General features: G+C 39.2%; 1 long non-coding RNA gene across 1 annotated transcript; it reads right to left on the bottom strand.

Annotated features, from left to right (window-relative positions):
• Positions 1-14,535: 14,535 nt before the first annotated feature.
• On the bottom strand, positions 14,536-19,262 carry LOC131520593 (uncharacterized). Its single transcript, XR_009266095.1, has 5 exons — positions 19,178-19,262; positions 16,296-16,386; positions 16,042-16,208; positions 15,897-15,952; positions 14,536-15,815 (listed from the first exon to the last, which is right to left on the bottom strand). It is a non-coding gene; the product is annotated as an uncharacterized LOC131520593 (long non-coding RNA).
• Between the last annotated feature and the right edge of the window lie 821 nt (positions 19,263-20,083).

Here is a 20,083-nt window from a genome sequence, read left to right as displayed (position 1 = left end):
GTGTTTAGATGACTATACGTGCTTATTCAAATGTATGGGGGATTTAAAAAAAAAAAAAAAGCGTACGTTCCGTCAACAAACGTTCCCTCCCTCTTATTTGAGCGAATATTCGCCCGCATTTATCATAACTTTACGCATGGTCAACTTTATATCATTAGGAATGAAAATAAAGAGTTAACCATCTCTCAACGGTTACAGTGATGGGAATTGTTCACGCGATGAATGAATTAAACTATTGCTTTAAAACCAATCTTTTGGGGGGCGCAATCTGTTCATGGGTCGCGCAATTGGTGCCACTAAATATCGACTATATGGAATCATTTTAAACAAGACTTTTTATGATGTATTGGCAATGAAAATCTAGAATGAAGTGATTTAAAAAACTGGCAGTACCAGTCTGAAACTGATTGCAATGATACTGAAAGGTTGTTCAGGTGTATTTGTTTGCTTCATTTGTGTTTACTGAAACGTTTGAGCACAACACTGAACGTGGATGTACTCTATGTAACGTTGAATGTTTTTAATAGTGAATGTGCTTGATGTCAGTTCATTGTCACGGATTTACCCGAGAACTGTTCCTGTTTGTTAGCTAAACATACTTCCAACCGTTTTTGTGCTCAAACGGGAACGCCCTCTAAGCACATGATTAACCACACAAAAACACAAGCAGCGTGTGATTGAACTGGGCTGCATGTGCGCCATTCATAACTGACTTGAGAATGCCTTTTAAATTCCAATTCAACTACTACAAACAGAATGCAGATTATAATTTGAATTAAAATTTACGGAATGGAATGACTTCTGTAAATGCCATTTTTATCGATAACTACATTTTTATGTATTTTATGATCAGAAGCATGCCATGAAATCATTCACACAACATTAGATAATCAGTGATGCCACATAAAAAAATAATAATAATAAATGAGGTGCACAAATCTGAAAATGTTGCAGTTTTTGAATTGAACAGGGAAATGAATAGCCTATAGGTCTATAAATTATAAAATGTATGATCAGTTTAACCATTTAGATTAAAATATTGACCATAACTAGTTATGAAAAGTATATTTTATATTTGTGCTGTTTCATGAATTCTTTTGTGTTTCTATTTTTGAATAATAGGCTATTTGATGGAAACTTACCACATAAAAGGTGATAGCTAGGCTATTATTAGTACGCTTGTATGTTTATAGCTCAATATTTTATATTATCTATAATTAAAAAAAATTTATATATATTTTTTTATATAAAGATATCTGAAAATAATGTGGTGCATACTGTGTCATGCTGCATGGCCAAATTAAAGTCTGTCTCTCTGTGTTAATTGTTCTGATGGTATTAAATTCAGTTTAATAGAAAATGGTATTAAATATTTGTTGAGAAAAATTGTATTTTACATATAAGGGATTGAAAAAGCATGTGTCTTTCGGAAAGTTGAGTTGGACTAAAGAAATTCATTTCTTACAGTATGTGACTGTGTTTGAGTTGCTGTTCAGTAAATGTTCTCCCTTCTTCCTTATTTCCTTCAACTCTAAAACACAACACAATGCAACATGTAATTAATACAGGGAATTCCTTCATACATTGTAAAAAAAAAAAAATGTTGAGCCAACTTAAAATTTTAAGGCAACCAGCTTCAGCAGATTTTTGAGTTTGCTCAACTTATCTTTGTGGGAGATTCTCAAACTTAAAACGACAAGTTGAAAAAAACTTAAAAATCTGCTGAAGCTGGTTGCCTTAAAATTTTAAGTTGGCTCAACTTTTTTTTTTTTTTTTTTTTTTTTTTACAGTGTATTAACATGGTACACTAGGCCTTTTTTTTTTTCCTTCTTTTTTTTCAACCTGCTGTGTCGTCTAAATCTATTTAAATTCCGATTCAGTAGCAAGGAAGCCAATTTACCAATTCTGAAGTTTGTCCAACCCTGATTTCCAGTCACTTAGACCATAACAGCACTGAGCGGTTTTATTCAGCCATTCAGAATCGTTCTTGGCTCTTTGTTGACAGCTGACATCATTGATATCATTCTTGACTGGTTGTTGAGTAATTGTCACAATGGAAACTGCAATACGGAGCAAAATTAATTAAGATGCTGAATTGTCAGAACATCTGGAAGTGTTTTCTAGATGACACTGCTCAGAAGGTCTTTGCAGGCTGTGCTGCCTGCAGTGTGTTGACTCTTTAAGATAGGGTTTGAAAAAGGGCACAAGAGTGTCAAATAAAATTACAGAGGTCTGTCCAATTAAATAATTGGATGTCAAGACACGAGCAAGAGCATTACCCTCAGAGACCTTCACCCTGACCTCCAAGATGAAGATGATTCATACCTGCAGCACTCAAACTGAGATTTATTGCATTCCAGTGAGAATCTGCTTGGTAAAAATTGAATTTGAGCTGTTGATGTTAATGTAGCCATAAACATAGCCTGTCACACTTGTTCTTCTTTAGATCTGAAATTTGGAGAAAAAAAAACAGACATGGTCAGACAAATTCATAGGAGGCATTATAAGTGGTACATGACAAACAATGTAAAGACTCTTTGGACTGTTGTTTATTTGAGCATCCTGACCAATGGCGTGAACTTATGGATTTTTTTCAATTAATAGCAGATGGAGGGATTGTTTGGAAAAGCAGTTTGCCAACAATTTGGTGGATTTTACATATTCACCTTTAACATTATTTGCTTGACTCTGATTGGTCAAGTTTTGCATAATTAGCATCAGTGACTGTGTAACTGACAGCTTCAATAGCCAATCAATTTCCAGAATAACTGAGATATTTAAATAAAAAGCTAATTAAATATAGTATGAAAATGCTGACTGAACATTACCTCAAAATTCCTGTACATTTCCTGGCATATTGAAGCATTTACTTGGCCACAGTGTGACCTTTTAAATGTTAATGAGGTTGAACCATTTACAAATTAACGCATAGTGCTACTGTAAAACATGTTTGCTCATTATCATATCTATAAATATATTGTGAATTTTCTTTTGAGATATATTTGTATTTTTTGCATTTTTTATGTGAATAAATCTCATAAGTCTTATTATTCCCCAAAATCAAAAGAAATAAGCAAAAATATAAATGCTCAAAAAACATTATTCTTATGTTAGATTGATTGTTTTATTTATTTATTTTACCCTTTTGCATTGTGAGTCGTCATGACAATTTGTATGACAATTCATTAATGTAATGTAAAAAGAATGTTAAGAACAGTATATTATTAAGCACTTATTTCACTTATTGAAATGTCAACATTGTAAATTCAATTAATATTTTTTTCATTATAGTTATTAGTTAATGTGTTGCCCAGTTTTTTTTTTTTTTTGTTTGTTTGTTTTTTTTTACTTTAATACAGTAAAAATACTGTATGTGAAAATAAGGAAATACTACAATTATTAAATAATAAATATGACAAAATTGTTCAGTAGTAAAACGCCCGAATGCATAACAGTAATTTTAGAGGGAAATGTACTTAATTGTCATGAAAATATGTCACAATGATAAAATGTAAGATTTAAAAAATAAAGAAATATTAAATAACATTTTAAAAGTCCTAAGTTCAAACTTGACCTGTACAGTTTTTTATTTGTTTTTTGTTTTTTGTGAGATTCAACATTCTCTCCAGCTTAAAGTAAAATGTTAAACCTTCTGTAATGAGAAATAAATGTGTTGGCCCTCGGGAGCCTCACATTCCTGCCATATGCCAAGATACAGAACAAGGTGTTAACCTTCAAGTTAAAGTTTGTTAATGAAATCCACACATCGTCATACAAGACCGTCCCTCATGTACCACTACTAAAGACTGAGCATTTTAATCGGCTGCTAATCTATTCCAAAGACCTGCTCAATCCCCGTAGAGATTAATTACTACATCATTTATACTGTGCTCAATAAATGTGCAAAGTGACCTCCATTATCGCTCCACCTGCTCAGTATCATATCTTCTGTCAATTAATCTTTCAGAATCCAACACCTCTGATAATCGTTGGAGTGACCAAATTAATAATTTCAGAATAATAGCATGTCAACCTTTGATGTACCAGATTACTGACAAAATCTGCATTATTCATTTTTTAAGAGACCGAACTTGCAATTTTCACCCAGTGTACAATAAAATAGCAAACTTAATTCTCAAATTTACTGTAAATTGAACGGGGTACCCAAGTCCAGAATACTGTAGAAAATTTGGGGTGGGCACAGTTGACAAACCCCTTAATTTTTAAAAGATTTTATAAGACTATATAAAAATATAACATATTAAAAGTCTTAAAACCAAACTTGACCTAAACAACTGCATAGCTTCACCAGGACCAAAGCAAGCAAAATCAATCAATGTTTATTTAAATGAAGAGCATTGTATTACAGTAATTTTTCACTTTAATACAGTATAAAATACTAAAACCACCGCTCACATTCTCCTCAGAAAGTATTCAAATCTAGCTGTGATTATCATTTTGGTGTCCTGACATTAAGAAGGCCTCTTACAGGACAGACATCACAAAACAGAAGCACATATACATCAAGTGCATCCATTCTACACGGTCTGAATCGATTCTAGCCCAAAAAGGAATAATCATCCAACTTCAAGGACAGAAGTGCAGTCCTATCATCCAGAATAACCTGCTTTGACATTACAGTTGAAATTTGTATTTTTATGAGGTAGAGACTGAAGCAATAAGTAATAGTACTAATGGTTCTTAATTAAAATAATTGATTACTGTAACCTTGAAAATGGTTACGGACTGCTTCAATGTTATACAGCACTTCTATGAAAACATACCTTGATTAAAATGACTTGAGGTAGGTTATAAATATGTTATGTAGATTAAAACTCTGCACATTCGAGGCTTTTCTGAAGAGGTGCATCCTGGGATGCTTTCACAGCATTCACATAATTGACATGTATCCTGGACCCTTGTTCGCTGCGTGCTTTTCCTATCCAGTCAAACTCATCCACTTCCATTTTTAATTAAGCACATGCCTTCAGAGAAAGGTGTTTTTAAGATCACAAAAATTCAGTTCTCTGTGTCCACTTTGTGTGATATATCAGAGTTGTGCAGCATTCAGAATTCAACTTAACGGAATGCCTTTTTAATTCCAATTCTGTTCCTTTTGAATTGAGGTAGCAATTCCAAATTTAAAGAAAGTATAGAATGCAAAGAATACAGCTGTCATTTTTCAACAGATAGACAGATAGATAGATAGATAGATAGATAGATAGATAGATAGATAGATAGATTTCACCTCCAGTTTTCTAAACATTTCAGGAGTCACCGTTCAAAACAAGCCTCAGCTATTTCTGCACATCCGCGTCTCTGAGAGACACGACTCTCTTCAGCATGCTCTGCTTGCTGCTGTGAGCTTGTCCCCTCATCAATCTCCAAAATCCAAACACTGTGAGAGGCTTTTTAGCGCTATAAAGTGCCCTGTTTCCACATAAATCAATCATACATCTCTAGTGCATAGTAATGAAATGCTGTGAGCTCACGAGAGTGTTCTGCTATCAGTTATCACTGTGGAGGACGCAACACTTTACTGAACTCTGTGAGAGACTCGTCTGTGGCAGCTAGCATGGAAGAAAACAACTATCACATCCTCCACATCTCCACATATAAGTGTGCCCTTTAAATACAAAGTCGGGTGATTCTCCCTCCCGCTCTGTGGAGCAGAATTATGCTGTAACTCTCTGACTGTCAATGTAAATGGAGGTTAAGGGTGGGAGGGTCATGATGTGGGAGGGAAAGCAGTTTTGCTCCACCCATCACATGCTAACTAAAGCACACATCTGTATGGTTTAGCCTCGTGAGCCTAGGGTTTGGAAGTTCAGACTCTGTCTCCATCCAGTGGAGGTTTCATGTAACTCATATGCATGAATTTCAGGATGTCTTAGCCTTAGTGCATCAAGAGTCACCACGCTCAAACGTCTTCAGGAAAAGGGCTACCAAGCCACTTCTGAACCAGAGACAACGTCAGAAGCATCTTAACCTGGGCTGTGGAGAAAAAGAACTGGACTGTTGCTCAGTGGTCCAAAGTCCTCTTTTCAGATGAAAGTAAATTTTACATTTCATTTGGAAATCAAGGTCCCAGAGTCTGAAGGAAGAGTGGAGAGGCACAGAATCCATGTTGCTTGAAGTCCAGTGTGAAGTTTCCACAGTCAGTGATGATTTGGGCTGCCATGTCATCTGCTGGTGTTGGTCCACTGTGTTTTCTGAAGTCCGCAGTCAACGCAGCCATCTACCAGGAAATTTTAGAGCACTTCATGCTTCCTTCTGTTGACAAGCTTTATGGAGATGCTGATTTCATTTTCCAGCAGGACTTGGCACCTGCCCACACTGCCAAAGGTACCAAAAGCTGGTTCAATGACCATAGTGTTACTGTGCTTGATTGGCCAGCAAACTCGCCTGACCTGAACCCCATAGAGAATCTCAAGAGGAAGATGAGAGACACCAGACCCAACAATGCAGATGAGCTGAAGGCCACTATCAGAGCAACCTGGGCTCTCATAACACCTGAGCAGTGCCACAGACTGATCGACTCCATGCCACGCCGCATTGCTGCAGTAATTCAGGCAAAAGGAGCCCCAACTAAGTATTGAGTGCTGTACATGCTCATACTTTTCATTTTCATACTTTTCAGTTGGTCAAGATTTCTAAAAATCCTTTCTTTGTATTGGTCTTAAGTAATATTCTAATATTTTGAGATACTGATTTTTGACTTTCATGAGCTGTAAGCTCTAATCATCAAAATTAAAAGAAATAAACATTTGAAATATATCAGTCTGTGTGTAATGAATGAATATAATATACAAGTTTCACTTTTTGAATGGAATTAGTGAAATAAATCAACTTTTTGATGATATTCTAATTATATGACCAGCACCTGTAGTTTGTCCCTAATGACAGCAGCATGATTTGAGAATGATCCAAAGTTCATATTGTGCTTCAAAACATCCGACTGTCTGTACGAATGAGTTTTACATAGTGACATAGATTTGGATTAATGAACTAATAATATTATCAGAAAGAGTTTACAATGGGAATTTACAAGGTAATCTGACTCTTCTGTTATGAAATTATACCAAAACATACAATACTTGTGTTTGGAGTTCCTGCACGCCCATGTGTGTGTGTGTGTGTGTAAATAAATACATTTACATTTATTAATTTGGCATATGCTTTTAAGAAACTTAAATTGCATTAAAGATACACATCAAATTTATGCATTGTCAAACCAGTTAGTAACATGCATCACTGTTACCGGAAAGTCTGGTCATTTAAAGGCTGTGGCTACTTTTTATTATTAAATGGTCTATTATTAAATTTAATATTTTTAGATTCCTTTTAAAAAGTCCATTTATGAATCTGTTAGTTTTATTCATTGCCAAATATCATTTCTAAAAGTTATTCATAGATAGACTGTACTACATTTATAATAATACTATTATTTTGGAGTTGGACTCTTGTCATTCCTCTTGGGGCAACTGCGGTTTTGGGGGAGGCCAAAAGACATACTTCTTTTAAAATAGACCACCTGTGTTTCTTTGGCACACAAAATAGATGAATTATGCGCATACATTCTCATGAACTAATTTAAAATGTCAGCATATTTTACTTCAGAGATTCCCTGCTGAAAAATCCAGCATAAACCAGCATGGATTCCAAGCTGGTCCAGGCTGGTTAGTGCTGGTGTAGCTGGTGGACCAGCATATCCATGTTGTTCCCAAGCAAAATGGAGCTGGTGATGCTGGTTCACCAGCATAGTTGTGCAGGGTTGAGTGTCACCCAGTGAACAATTTGATCTCACAGTGATGTGATCTCACAGTCCCAAAAAATATAATGTTATAAAGTCAAGGGTCAAGAGCCCAACTAAAGCAAACACTACTCACATTGATGGTAACGTCAAACAAAACAATAAAACATCATCATCTAAATCTGTTAATTCTCAATAAGCCCTTTTGTAGATGTCTAACAGAAATAAGAACCCCGCTCATCTTTTTGAGTTCACAATGAGCTCATATATTACTCACACTGTGAGGATCACCGTATGAGAATGGTGTGATGCCACTGTGATCATCGCGTGATCTCACGTGTTGACTGGGCATCTGTCTGTATGCAAGTGTTTTGGGGACAAACATAGTTTTTGCTTGCATATTTCTCTATTTAACACATTAATGATGCAAAGGAAAATCAATATAAGGTTAAAACGTGATTTATCTAATTATATAATAACTTTGTAATTTCTTTTGCTTCCTCTGCTGAAAGTAGAACTAAAAATTTTAATTGCTATAGTTAATAATACACATTGTTAATATTTCAATCGCTAGAAATTAAGTGTCCCCAACTGAGCAAGCCAGAGGCGACAGCGGCAAGGAACCAAAACTCCCTCTGTGACAGAATGGAGAAAAAAACCTTGGAAGAAACCAGGCTCAGTCAGGGGGGCCAGTTCTCCTCTGACCAGACGAAACCCACAGTTCAAACGTTTATATTTCTATTTTAATTTTGTTACAATTTCTAACAATAGTAGTATTATGTAGTTAGGTATTTTATTATATTTTTAGTTATTTTGTTATATATATATTTTTTTTTTTTTTAAATATGAAAACATACTTATAGGCTTTGAATCAGAAGTGCCAGACTTTCCTTGCAAAGTTGTAATTGCCCCACTTTATAGAAACAGTCTTTGAGCAGCTGGCAGCTACTCCCAGGTTCAGGAAATAGTCCTCCGTAAAATGTGATGCACACACTCTAATATTTGGGTTGAACTGTTCTGGAACAGTGTTGTAAATACAACTTAACCAGTGATTTCTAGTTGTGTCCTCTTTTGGAAGCCCAAACAAAGTAGTTTCGCTTTCACAACGAATCACAGCGTCTCCAGGACATGGCGCCGGCGGCAGCAACAATACTACAGCGAGAATAAAAGTCCCGCCCTCTTTCTTTGCGTATACATTTGGGTGGTGTTTTGCAAATCTCCCCACACTGTGACGTAGACATGTGGGGGCGTGTTTGAATGAGCCGTTTTAGGGGGGCGTGGTCTTAACTTTTATAAAGAATATCTCTTTGGTTTTGAGACTTCAATCTCTGCAACTTCAGGGAACTTATCTATGCACAAACAGCTTGTGACACTCCAAAGAGAAAGGAAAACTTGAAATCGCATCATATGACCCCTTTAAGTGTTTTCTCCCCCATAGAAGTATATTATAAGGAAACAGCTTAACGTGGTTTAACGTACCTTAACAATGACCTGGAAAACCGAACTTCTGTCAAATTTGACTGATAATAAACACTTTCTGCTGTCAAAAGAACGAGCTCTTATTCAGCATATAAAGCGAATAATATCACGTTAAGCTTTTTCTCCCCCATAGAAGGCTGTTATAAGGAAACAGCTAAACATGAACGCATCGACGAAATGAGAACATTGTAATTTTGTTCAGTTTCATTTTGTAATAAGCATGAAAGTAAAGACAGGTACAATTTCTCCTGTCGCAGCTCATTATCTCCAATAATCACGCCATCGCGCATAGCGCTATTCATATGGTAATGATCTATGCGAGCCACGTGAACAGGGTCAACGCCCCCAAACAATGGGACAACATCGTCAAGTTTATCGATTTGTATGCACGTTTGGATCATAACATGTTGCACATGTGGGGTCGATCAGACGGTCCTATACAGAGAAAAACAAACTTTCACTTTGAAATAAAGTTTGTTATACAGTTATATGTTATGTCATGTTATACAGTTATACAGAGAAAAACAAACTTTCACTTTGAAATAAAGTTTGTGATTCTGAAAATGAACATTGTGAAGAGCAACTGCATCCAACGGAGCACATCGTTTCTGACAAGTGAGTATTTTGTTTCTTTCTTTCCTTAGGAAAATTTAGCATGGTTTTACTATAGTAAACGTACAGTGACCATCATAGCTGCGGGAACATATTTTATCTGGGGGGTGCTGGGGGCGGGGCTTGATGTGGCAGGGCGGGGCCACGGTAGGGGATTTTTGACAAAATCCTATAAACAGCCCAGACTCTTATAGATTAACATACAAATGAAGATGTAGCCTATATGTGAACCAATATATATTTGTGCTTTCGTGATTTTAGTTCAAGAATTTTTTCTTTAATATTTCTATTATTTAAGGGGATTTTACTAAATATTAACATCGCTGATACACAAAAGTTTTGGTCAATGCACTTTATCGAATTCTCTCATCAGAAACAACAAAGTGCAGATGTAGCCTACCTACGTGCGATGTAAGAGATGAATTCATCATACACTGCAGACATCATCACTGATTATAGCTTATAGTTTTTTAGAGTGTTTACACTCACGCTTCAGGAATATTCTTTGATAATGTAAATGTTCTTTGTTTGCTGTATAATTTGTTCGTTGTTTGAATAATAGTGGACATGAGCATTATAATTAAACTTAAAATGTATTTTTATTAAACGTGATCAGGTTACATTCAAATTCAGTCTTATGAAAATATTTTGTTATAATATGGATAGCCTACTTGCCTAAAACTTTATTATGTGTGTTACGGTCTAAAATGGTCTAGGGAAGACCGCAACAGAACTAAAAATGGTTGATGGTGAGGCACTGTGCGACGGCAGAGAAAACGTCTCCAAACCCAGAAAGAGGTACAATAACCCACACAGCCATGGTAGTTCAGCAAAAAGATACGTTTTTATTTACCATCTAAACAGGAGTAACGTTGAAGGGGGTATTAACTTCAGAAGGGGGCAAGGCCAAAATAACAAACATAAAGGAGCTAACTGTATAAACCAACTGACTAAACTTCAAAGAAAAGAAAACAAAATACAACAGGTTTAAACTAACTCCCTAAACTAACATAAACAGGAGAAAATAAGTAATACAAAACAAAATGGCACCCACCTTCCTACTAAACCCAAAACAAAAGACATAAATTAAAGCTTGAAATTTATAATGGGCTACTGAAGTTAACACTCACTCCTCTGTAGATTAAGGATCAGTCTTAGCTGTAATCAACGAAACCAACGGCAGAAACTCTACTTCAACAATCTCAACACAATTGAGATAAAGGTACACCAAAGCACCAATTAGGGCTTCACAATAAAGTCTGAAGTCTAAAGAGGAGTTCTCAGCCGCCGCACACCATCCAGCCACCACCAACTGCTAGTCTGAGTAGCAGCGGTAGTTTAAATACTCGCTCTCCTCTCCCATTCCCCAATCACTGCAGAGCTCTTAATTAGCCTCAGGTGGGAGATACAGGTTCTGCAGGGAAAGAGAGAGAGAGAGAGAGAGAGAAAACAAGACACGGAGTTCACACAACAGAACCTTACGGCTCTGGACGTAACATGTGCATAGTTAATAGATTATATTAGGCTACAGATTAGACTACAGTGGTTTGAGCGCGTTTGACCAGAGTCTAGAGCGCAATTAAGAGCAGTGCTTATTGACGGTGGCTGTCTTGAGAAGTGAGAAAGCTTCGGAAAACAGCTCATAAAAAGGACAAGGACGTGAATGGTTTTTACAAGTCGGAATGTAAAATTACGGTAATATCGTGTGAACATTCACACGAAATTCTGTCAGTGTGAGAGGGAATGGAATGGAAGGAATGAAGCATTTTATATAGCGCTTTTATTGTGTATTGCTATACACCCAAAGTGCTTTACAATCATGTGGGGGGGTCTCTCCTCAACCACCACCAGCTACAGGTGGCGAGGAGAGAGAGATAGAGCCAATCAAGTGGATGGGGATTATTAGGAGGCCATGATTGACAAGGGCCAGTGGCGGGAATTTGGCCAGGACACCGGGGTTACACCCCTACTCTTTACAATGAATGTCATGAGATTTTTAATGACCACAGAGAGTCAGGACCTCGGTTTAACGTCTCATCCGAAAGACGGTGCTCTTTTGACAGTATAGTGTCCCCATCACTATACTGGGGCATTAGGACCCACACAGACCACAGGGTGAGCACCCCCTGCTGGTCTCACTAACACTTCTACCAACAGCTACCTAGTTTTCCCAGGAGGTCTCCCATCCAGGTACTGACCAGGCTCAGCCCTGCTTAGCTTCCATGGGCAACCGGTCTTGGGCTGCAGGGTGATATGGCTGTGGGAGGGAGATGTAGGGACGCACGCCGTGAGGTGCACAAGAAAAATACAACCGCACTAGGCTATATATTTCTGTCCAGTTTAATAAATAATCACAAAAGTTCAGTATCTTGGGGATGATCGAGGGGCAAAAGGAAAATCTCAGACCTGGCCCTGTGGCGGGGGGTGCTGCAGTACCCTCAGCACCCCTAATTTCCGCGGCCATGGTGACCATGGTTTTGGGACAGACTGAGTTTTACTAATAGCATTGTTGTATGGTGGTAGTGGTGAGTATTTATCTTAAGTAGTCTATATGTTAGTATTTTTATTATTTGCCTATGGGTTATGCATGTGTGCTACTGGTATTGTACTCTGCGCAACAGATGCTAACAATCATTTACTTTTACTTAGGAATGTGGCTTTAAAGCAGTGCATGGTGAAAGACAGGACATGTGATGTTCATCAGTTGCAGAGGAACTGTTTCCAAAAATGACACAAGGATGTGCAACAATGTGCTCAGAAATAAGCCTCTGACACTAATTATTTATATTTTGATTATAGTGTGCACTATTTACTTTGTAAATAAATTGCAAATAAAACATCTGTTTTTTTGTTTTGGTTTTTTTTAAATCTCCTAACATTCTTTCTCATTTCCACCTTGAGAGAGGCCCATTAGGGGGTTGGATCTTTATATGCCCAGGTGTCAAGCACATCAGTATTTATGCCCATTGACACATCTTTTTGTAGCAAACTTTCTAGTCTACAACATCCAATACTCAAACGTCTTGTGAATATATGTTTAGTATGAGTTTTCTGACCTTATTTCAGTGACTTAAAAATATATATTTTTATTAACCATGCATAAACATAATTTTCTCAAAAATGCAAGCACATACATACATGTTTATTGCATATTATTCTAGCACAGTTTGTGCTCAACACAGTGAAGTGAGACTTTAGCCATTAATATGTTTATAAACAACTGAAAAAAGCACAAATGTAAGGGCAAGTGAAAACTTAAAAGGGCCCCAAAACCCCAACGAATTAATGCCACATGATTACCTTAACAGATATGTAAGCATGTAAATTGCTAAATTACGAAAGGATTTAATCATCTGAAATCCGTTAACTGATTGATTTGAACATCACTACCAGACAGCTTTTCAAGCATCCTTTATTCTGTTGCCAGGCTTTAACAGTAGTTTCTTGCCTATGTTAAATTGTGCCAGTGTGTGCAGTACTTGTTAAAGGGGTCATCGGATACCCATTTTACAAAAGTTGATATAGACTTTTCATTAAGACCTTAAAGAATCATAACATACTTTGGTTAAAATTTCTCAATGGTAGTGTAAAAAACACCTTCTTTACCCTGTCAAAATCAGCTCTGTTTTCGGCACACTGTTCTAGCCAATGTTGCTTTAAATGGTAGTAAGCTCTGCTGACTCCTCCCCTCTCTTCCATGGAGTGACGAGCAGACGAGCATATGTGTAGATTCCCTATTTGACCGCTTCAGATACGTTGATGTGTCAGCTATCTCGCATTCACTATAATAATCAATGAATATTCAAAGATATACAAGCGTGTAACTCGCTGTTGTAGAGTCAATGCGCTCAAAGATTCCCAGATCGTTCCAAGAATGGCAGATGGCTTACGTATTGCGGCCCATAGAAACAGTCGATAATGAGGCATCTAGGTATATATATCTATGGAACATACTAAACTTCAGCTGTGAAACTGGCTAACTAGCACATTATTAGGAAAGGCGATTTACAAAGATTCATAAAAACACTTATACGCGCTTCTTCTGTAGATGAAGCCGGATCACGAATGATTCGGGCGAACATAGATGCATTTATGTAGATTGGGAATCGGCGCATTCCTTTCAAAATGAAAGTAACATTAATCCTCTGCATCTTCAGCGGCTCAGATGTCGGGAGTTAATGATGACTGCTATATTCCTTATTACATCCAACAACAAAACACCTCAATCGCTTAATCTGAGACATCTTGTCTTCCCCTGCACCAGAGTCGACACAATGATGGACTGATGACAGTTCACTCAGCTCACTCAGGGCGGGTCTAAGGTAAGACAGTCTTGTCAATCAACTATCGTGGGGTGGGGTGGGCTGGTGGGCTGTACAGAACTACGTCATTCTGACAGGAATCTCAGAACAGCCTGATTTCAGAAAGGGAATTTTAAAATAGGGATTTTAAAAAACCACTGGGTGGATTTTCATCATTATAGGATGGATGTGTACACACACTTCCAACACACATTTATGTTCAAACAACTTGTAAAGTGAATTTTGTGTCTGATGACCCCTTTAACATCCTTAACATTTACATTTTTCCATAGGAAACATCCTTAAAACTTAATTAGGGTACTCCAAATATACACACTACATTATATTATATACTCCAGAATTTTTATTTTATTTTTTATTTCTTGCTTTAACAATCAAACATGCCAGAGCTGCATAGTATACACATAAACAAACATTGCATTGATGCTGGTGAATGGCAGCAAAATGACTTTAATGCAAAAACAAACAGAGTTTACACTGAAGGAAGCAGAAGCAATTCTTAGTAATGCTGAATGCTACAAAGATTTTATTTCTACAGAACCACCACTGCATCCAAAAGGTGGCGATGTCTTTCTTTTTAAAAGTGTAAAGTCTGATGATTGTAACATGGACTTTCGGTATGACCAAATGACGTGGAAACAAAAGGTTTCTAATTATCACAATATTATAAAAAAAAAATATGGAGGAAAGGTTCTGAAATTATATTCCCCAATGTGATAAAGGCTCCCCAGTTTTCAGAAAGAGCATTTACTCTCTAGTAAGGGATGACAAACAGTTGGCTGCAGATTTCTATTTAATACACTACATGGGGGATGAAACTGCATATGTTCCACATATGCATGGAAACACCACAACAAATAGAACATTTATTCCCACCAAAAAACAGGTGTTCTCTGACATACTCCTCCATGACCAAGGGCAAGCTCCTTCTAACATTTATAAGGCTGTCCTGGCTAAAGCAAGCACCAATGATCAGGAGCAAATGCCAGTAAACTGCCCACGGAACCTGAAGCAAGTCCAGAACACTGTGTATGCCCAGAGATGTAAAGAAAGTCTCCATCTATTTAGTCTCCATGAATTGGCATACCAGCTGCCAGGTTTTATTTGGCATATTACAACTTTCCCGGACCTTCTTGTTTATGCAGGAATGCCAGACATTGTTGATTTAGCATGTGCCAATTTGGAGGAATCAATGAAGAGCAAAATGTGGCTTGGGCAATTATGCGGCCAAGCACAATCTATGTTCAGCAGTGAAAGATTTACAAATGCCCTCTTTTCTTCCTTCGGAAGATATTATCAGAAGGGTCAAGTCCACCATAGAAAATGAGCCATGTAAAGTTGAAGGAGCTAAACTCCTGACATCTCTGACATCCTTGGCAAAAACAGTCACTGAAATGGGTCTTGTAAGTCTGAATACATCATCGAGAGTTTTTGTTGTAAAAAGTCCCTCAGATGGAACAGTTCATATTGTTAGGAATACCACAAATGGTGCATTATGCTCTTGTCCCAGCACTGGAAAATGCTACCACATACTTGCAGTAGAAATGGCTACTGGGCTTCATTTAGCTACTAAGCAAACATACAAGCATACATCATCTCCTCTATGCCTGACTCTTTGGTGGACAACATTCCATCACATTCTATGGATCCTGAAAAGGGGGAGATGAAGAGAACAGTGACAGCTATGATGTAATGATCTGTCTAAGGTGCCACCACAGACTGACACTCACCTGTTTGGGTGTTCAAATAACTTTGACTATTCTGTTTGTATCACTTTCTGTGGATCCTGAAAAGGAAGGGGACACAGAGCACAACGACAGTAATGATGTAATTGATCTGTCTAAGCTTAGTGCTAGAAAATAGGACTACACTCACCAGTTTTAAATATAGGTAGCCTGTCTGAAACATCACCACAACTTTCTCAAGGATCCACGGCAAACAAAACAGAGGCTCCATTTGCTCCTTGGATGCATACCCAAAGTATCATCCATGACTGGTCCAAAGTCTCACCCAAAAGCCAGTGTCTGTCTCCAAAGATGTGGCTTGAAGGAGAAACAATTGAGCAGGCTATTGCAGCTTTCATTCAGCAAGAAAATATGTCAGACTCAATTTTATGTGTGCCCACATACCTTTACCAATTAGCTGCACTTGGGGACTTTGTTCCAGTTTTGCAGTTTTGTACAGCAAACAGGGCTCTAAATTATGATGCACTCATAATTCCTTTTAACACAAATATTTCAGGCTGTGGTTATCACTGGCTTCCAGCAATTGCAAATTTTAGAGAGCAAGAGATCTCTGTATTTAATTCTAATCATAGTCTTGAAACTGTAAAACTTGCTGCCCCAACACTAATGAAGGTCATATCATGTATGGAGAAAACTGAGTCTCAACAGGAGAAAACCTTTAGGCTTCTGGCTGGAGAGTTACTGATGTTGTCAATGCTCCACAACAAGATAATGGATATGACTGTGGTGTGTTTGTTGTTGTGAATGCATGTGCAATCATTAGCCACTCTCCATTAGGTCCAGTCAACAGCTTAAAGGCAAGACTGTGGATTCATTTCCTTATTCAGAAATATGAGGCAAAATGCAAAATGTCAGGCCTTTCGCAGGAAAAACTGCTAAGTTATAATAAAAAAGTACAGACATATGAGACTATCATTCAAAAAGTACCTATAAACACAGCAGATTACACCACTATCCTGCAGCGGTTACAGATGTAAACACAGCAAGGACTGGACACTCTGCTCCACAACTACATGTAAGGGTGACCCACAGTACAGGGATGAATATATCTTATGTGTTATTTGCAGGCGTTGGTTCCACCTTAAGTGCAAAAAGTCAGCTGTTCGGTTAGTTATTGCTTGCACTGATTATCATAAATGCCTTATGTGTTTTTGCCAATCCAGTTAATAAGTTAATTAAGTTAATTAAGTCAGGGGACTCCGGCGGCCATGGCGGGTCAGGGGCTTGGATGGCCAAGGCGGGTCAGGAGGCTTGGATGGCCAAGGCGGGTCAGGAGGCTTGGATGGCCAAGGCGGGTCAGGAGGCTTGGATGGCCAAGGCGGGACAGGAGGCTTAGGCGGAGCAGGGAGCTTGGGCGCCCATGGAAGATCCAGGAGCTTGGGCGCCCAAGTCGGAGCAGGAAACACAGGGGAATAGCTCCCCCCCCAAAATTTTAAGGCTGAAATTTGGGGCTTTCAATCTTTGTTTGGACTCTTGGGGGCGCTCGGACAGCGCGGATTCTTGGGGGCGCTCGGACAGCGCGGACTCTTGGGGGCGCTCTTGCGGTGAGGATTCTAGGGGGCGCTCTTGCAGCGCGGAGACAGGGAGGCGCCTTCGTAGCGCAGGCACTGGGGTGCGCTCTTGCAGTGCGGGGTCTGGGCGGCGCTCTTGCAGCGCGGATTCAAGGGGGCGCTCTTGCAGCACGGAGACAGGGAGGCGCCTTCGTGGCGCTGGCCAGTCCGGACGTGTTTGGGCCTCCAGCCAGCCCCTCACCTTCACCAGCACTCGGTCATTCGCCTGCTGTTGCCTCAGCTGCTCGGTGGTGAACGGTTACCCATCTCTATGGCGTTTAAACAGTGTCAAATCTCGCGCACATAAAAACAAGACGCGCACACATGATATGAGCGCACAGAACAGTATCCGCGTGCGGAAAACCATCCTCGCGAGGGAGCATTTCTGCACCGCGAGCGCACAGAACAGTATGCGCACGCGGAAAGTTGAGAGGGCGTAGCGAGTCGACCCTCGCTACGCCCTCTCAACTGCTCAACCCCTGCTCGCTCGACAAGTTGTAAGTTGTGAGCAAGTTGTCCTGTGATCCTTATTTCAATTTTATCTCTAAAATGTTTCCACAAAGTATTGAGCTGCAAAACTGCGAAAACTGTTTTTAACCTTGATAAAATGAGATCTCATAATAATGAGAACCATTATTAATAACTGATCACCAATAATAATTGAGAGGGCGTAGCGAGGGTCGAGCAAGCACTACTCAGCGCCGTTCTCGCGAGAGCGCATTTCCGCGTGCGGATACTGTTCTGTGCGCTCATATCATGTGTGCGCATCTTGTTTTTATGTGCGCGAGATTTGACACTGTTTAAACGCCATACATCTCCACAGCTCCCCATTTCTTTCTGGGCGACTGAGGCTGCAGCTATAGTAGGCCACCACTCGCTCTCCAGTCTCCCCCCCTCTAGGACAGTAAAGCCCCGACCCCCAAGTTACTGGCGTCAGTGTCCACAAGGAAAGGTTGGTCTCTAACGAACCTCCTGTAATAGGACGCCAGGCCCAGGAAGCACTGCAGCTCAGTGATGTTGATTGGTGGGGGCCAGTCCCCCGCTCTCGCTAACCACGTGCCCCAGGAACTGCGTCTGGTGGGTTAGCAGGTTACACTTGGCTGGGTTCAACTGCAACCCAGCACTACGGATGGCTGTCAGGACCTCCCGTAAGTTGTGGACAGCCTGGTCAAAGTCTCTGGCATGGACCAACAGCTTGTCCAAGTAGACCACACAGCGGGTGCAGGGAATGTCTTTAAGGACACGCTCCATCAGCCTCTCAAAGGTGGCTGGGGCATTACACAGTCCAAAGGGCATCACCTTAAACTCACACAGTCCTTGCCCTATGGTAAACGCAGTTTTGGGTCGAGCCTCTGACGCCAGCTCTACTTGCCAAAACCCGCTGCGCAAGTCCAAAGAGCTGAACCAACAGGATCCAGCTACATAATCCAATGCATCGTCAATGTGCGGCAGTGGGTATGAGTCCTTGCAGGTGACCGCATTTAGTCGTCGAAAGTCCACGCCACTTGCATAAGCACACATAACATTGCTGACGCAAAAACCCAACCATCTAGCTTAAATAACGCATAAATCAACTCTAAACAAATATCCATGATGCTAGCGCTGACTGCCGGGTCATTACAATATTTTGGTTTTGGAGTCCCCAACAACAGGTTGACATGCATGCAAGGTCAAAAAACACTTTCATTGTCTTATAATATGCATTTATTTTTTTACCTTATTTGCTCAACGACTCCCAAACGATTCACTCAGCGATTCATTTTTTCAAACCCCTCCTTTGCGTGACACTAATCAGTGCTGTTTCCTTATAATGGACTTCTAGAGGGGACAAAATGCTTAAATTACAAATGGAAGGTGAAAAAAATTCAAATGAATATATAACCTTGTATGAAAATATCATATGAACCGTTAATGCAGGATTTGAAAATGTTTTACAAGACGTGAGGGCACAAATTTAGAAGAAAAAGTGATGGTTTCCTTAACAGTTCTCAAAAACTGCTTTTTTTCAACATTGTGTCATATTACTTCACATAAAGGAGTCGTCTGCCTGACTCTGCTTTGAGCGGGTGTGTTTTCGGTAGTTATTTTTATTTCAATTTATCATCGTCATGGTAAAATATTGTGTTTGTGGAGGTTGCACTAACTCCAGCCTGTCAGGACATCGAGTCCACGGGTTTCCTAACAAGAAATAGGACAGTATCTTCTGAGCCTCGGTGCGTTTGTGCAGGTGAAGAAACGGGACTTCACTAATGCATCTGCTTCGAGAAAACGCGGTGGTGTGTAGCTTAGTGATCACTTTACACCGGAGGATAATCATCCTGCCGATATGAGTTCCACATGGGATGCAGAAGCAAGAACCTAGTGAGACTCAGAGCTGATGCACACAGCACCTTCATCGGGTCCAGACACGATGGTCCTGGATCCATCAGAGATGCAGCTCGACAAAAACGTGAACTGTGAACCATAAGTTTTGTTTTTTTGTTTGTTTTTTTGTTTTTTAACATTTGCTAACCACCAAATCAGTGAACACAATTATTTAAATAATGAGACACAACGAGTATAAGTTGTTGTAAAGCACCACAGCTAGCTTGTAAGCATTATGTATTTTAAAAAGCGTGTAAA

The sequence above is a fragment of the Onychostoma macrolepis genome, chromosome 15 (genome assembly GCF_012432095.1).
Source record: "Onychostoma macrolepis isolate SWU-2019 chromosome 15, ASM1243209v1, whole genome shotgun sequence".
NCBI lineage: Eukaryota > Metazoa > Chordata > Actinopteri > Cypriniformes > Cyprinidae > Onychostoma > Onychostoma macrolepis.
This window is presented reverse-complemented; position numbering and strand designations above follow the sequence as displayed.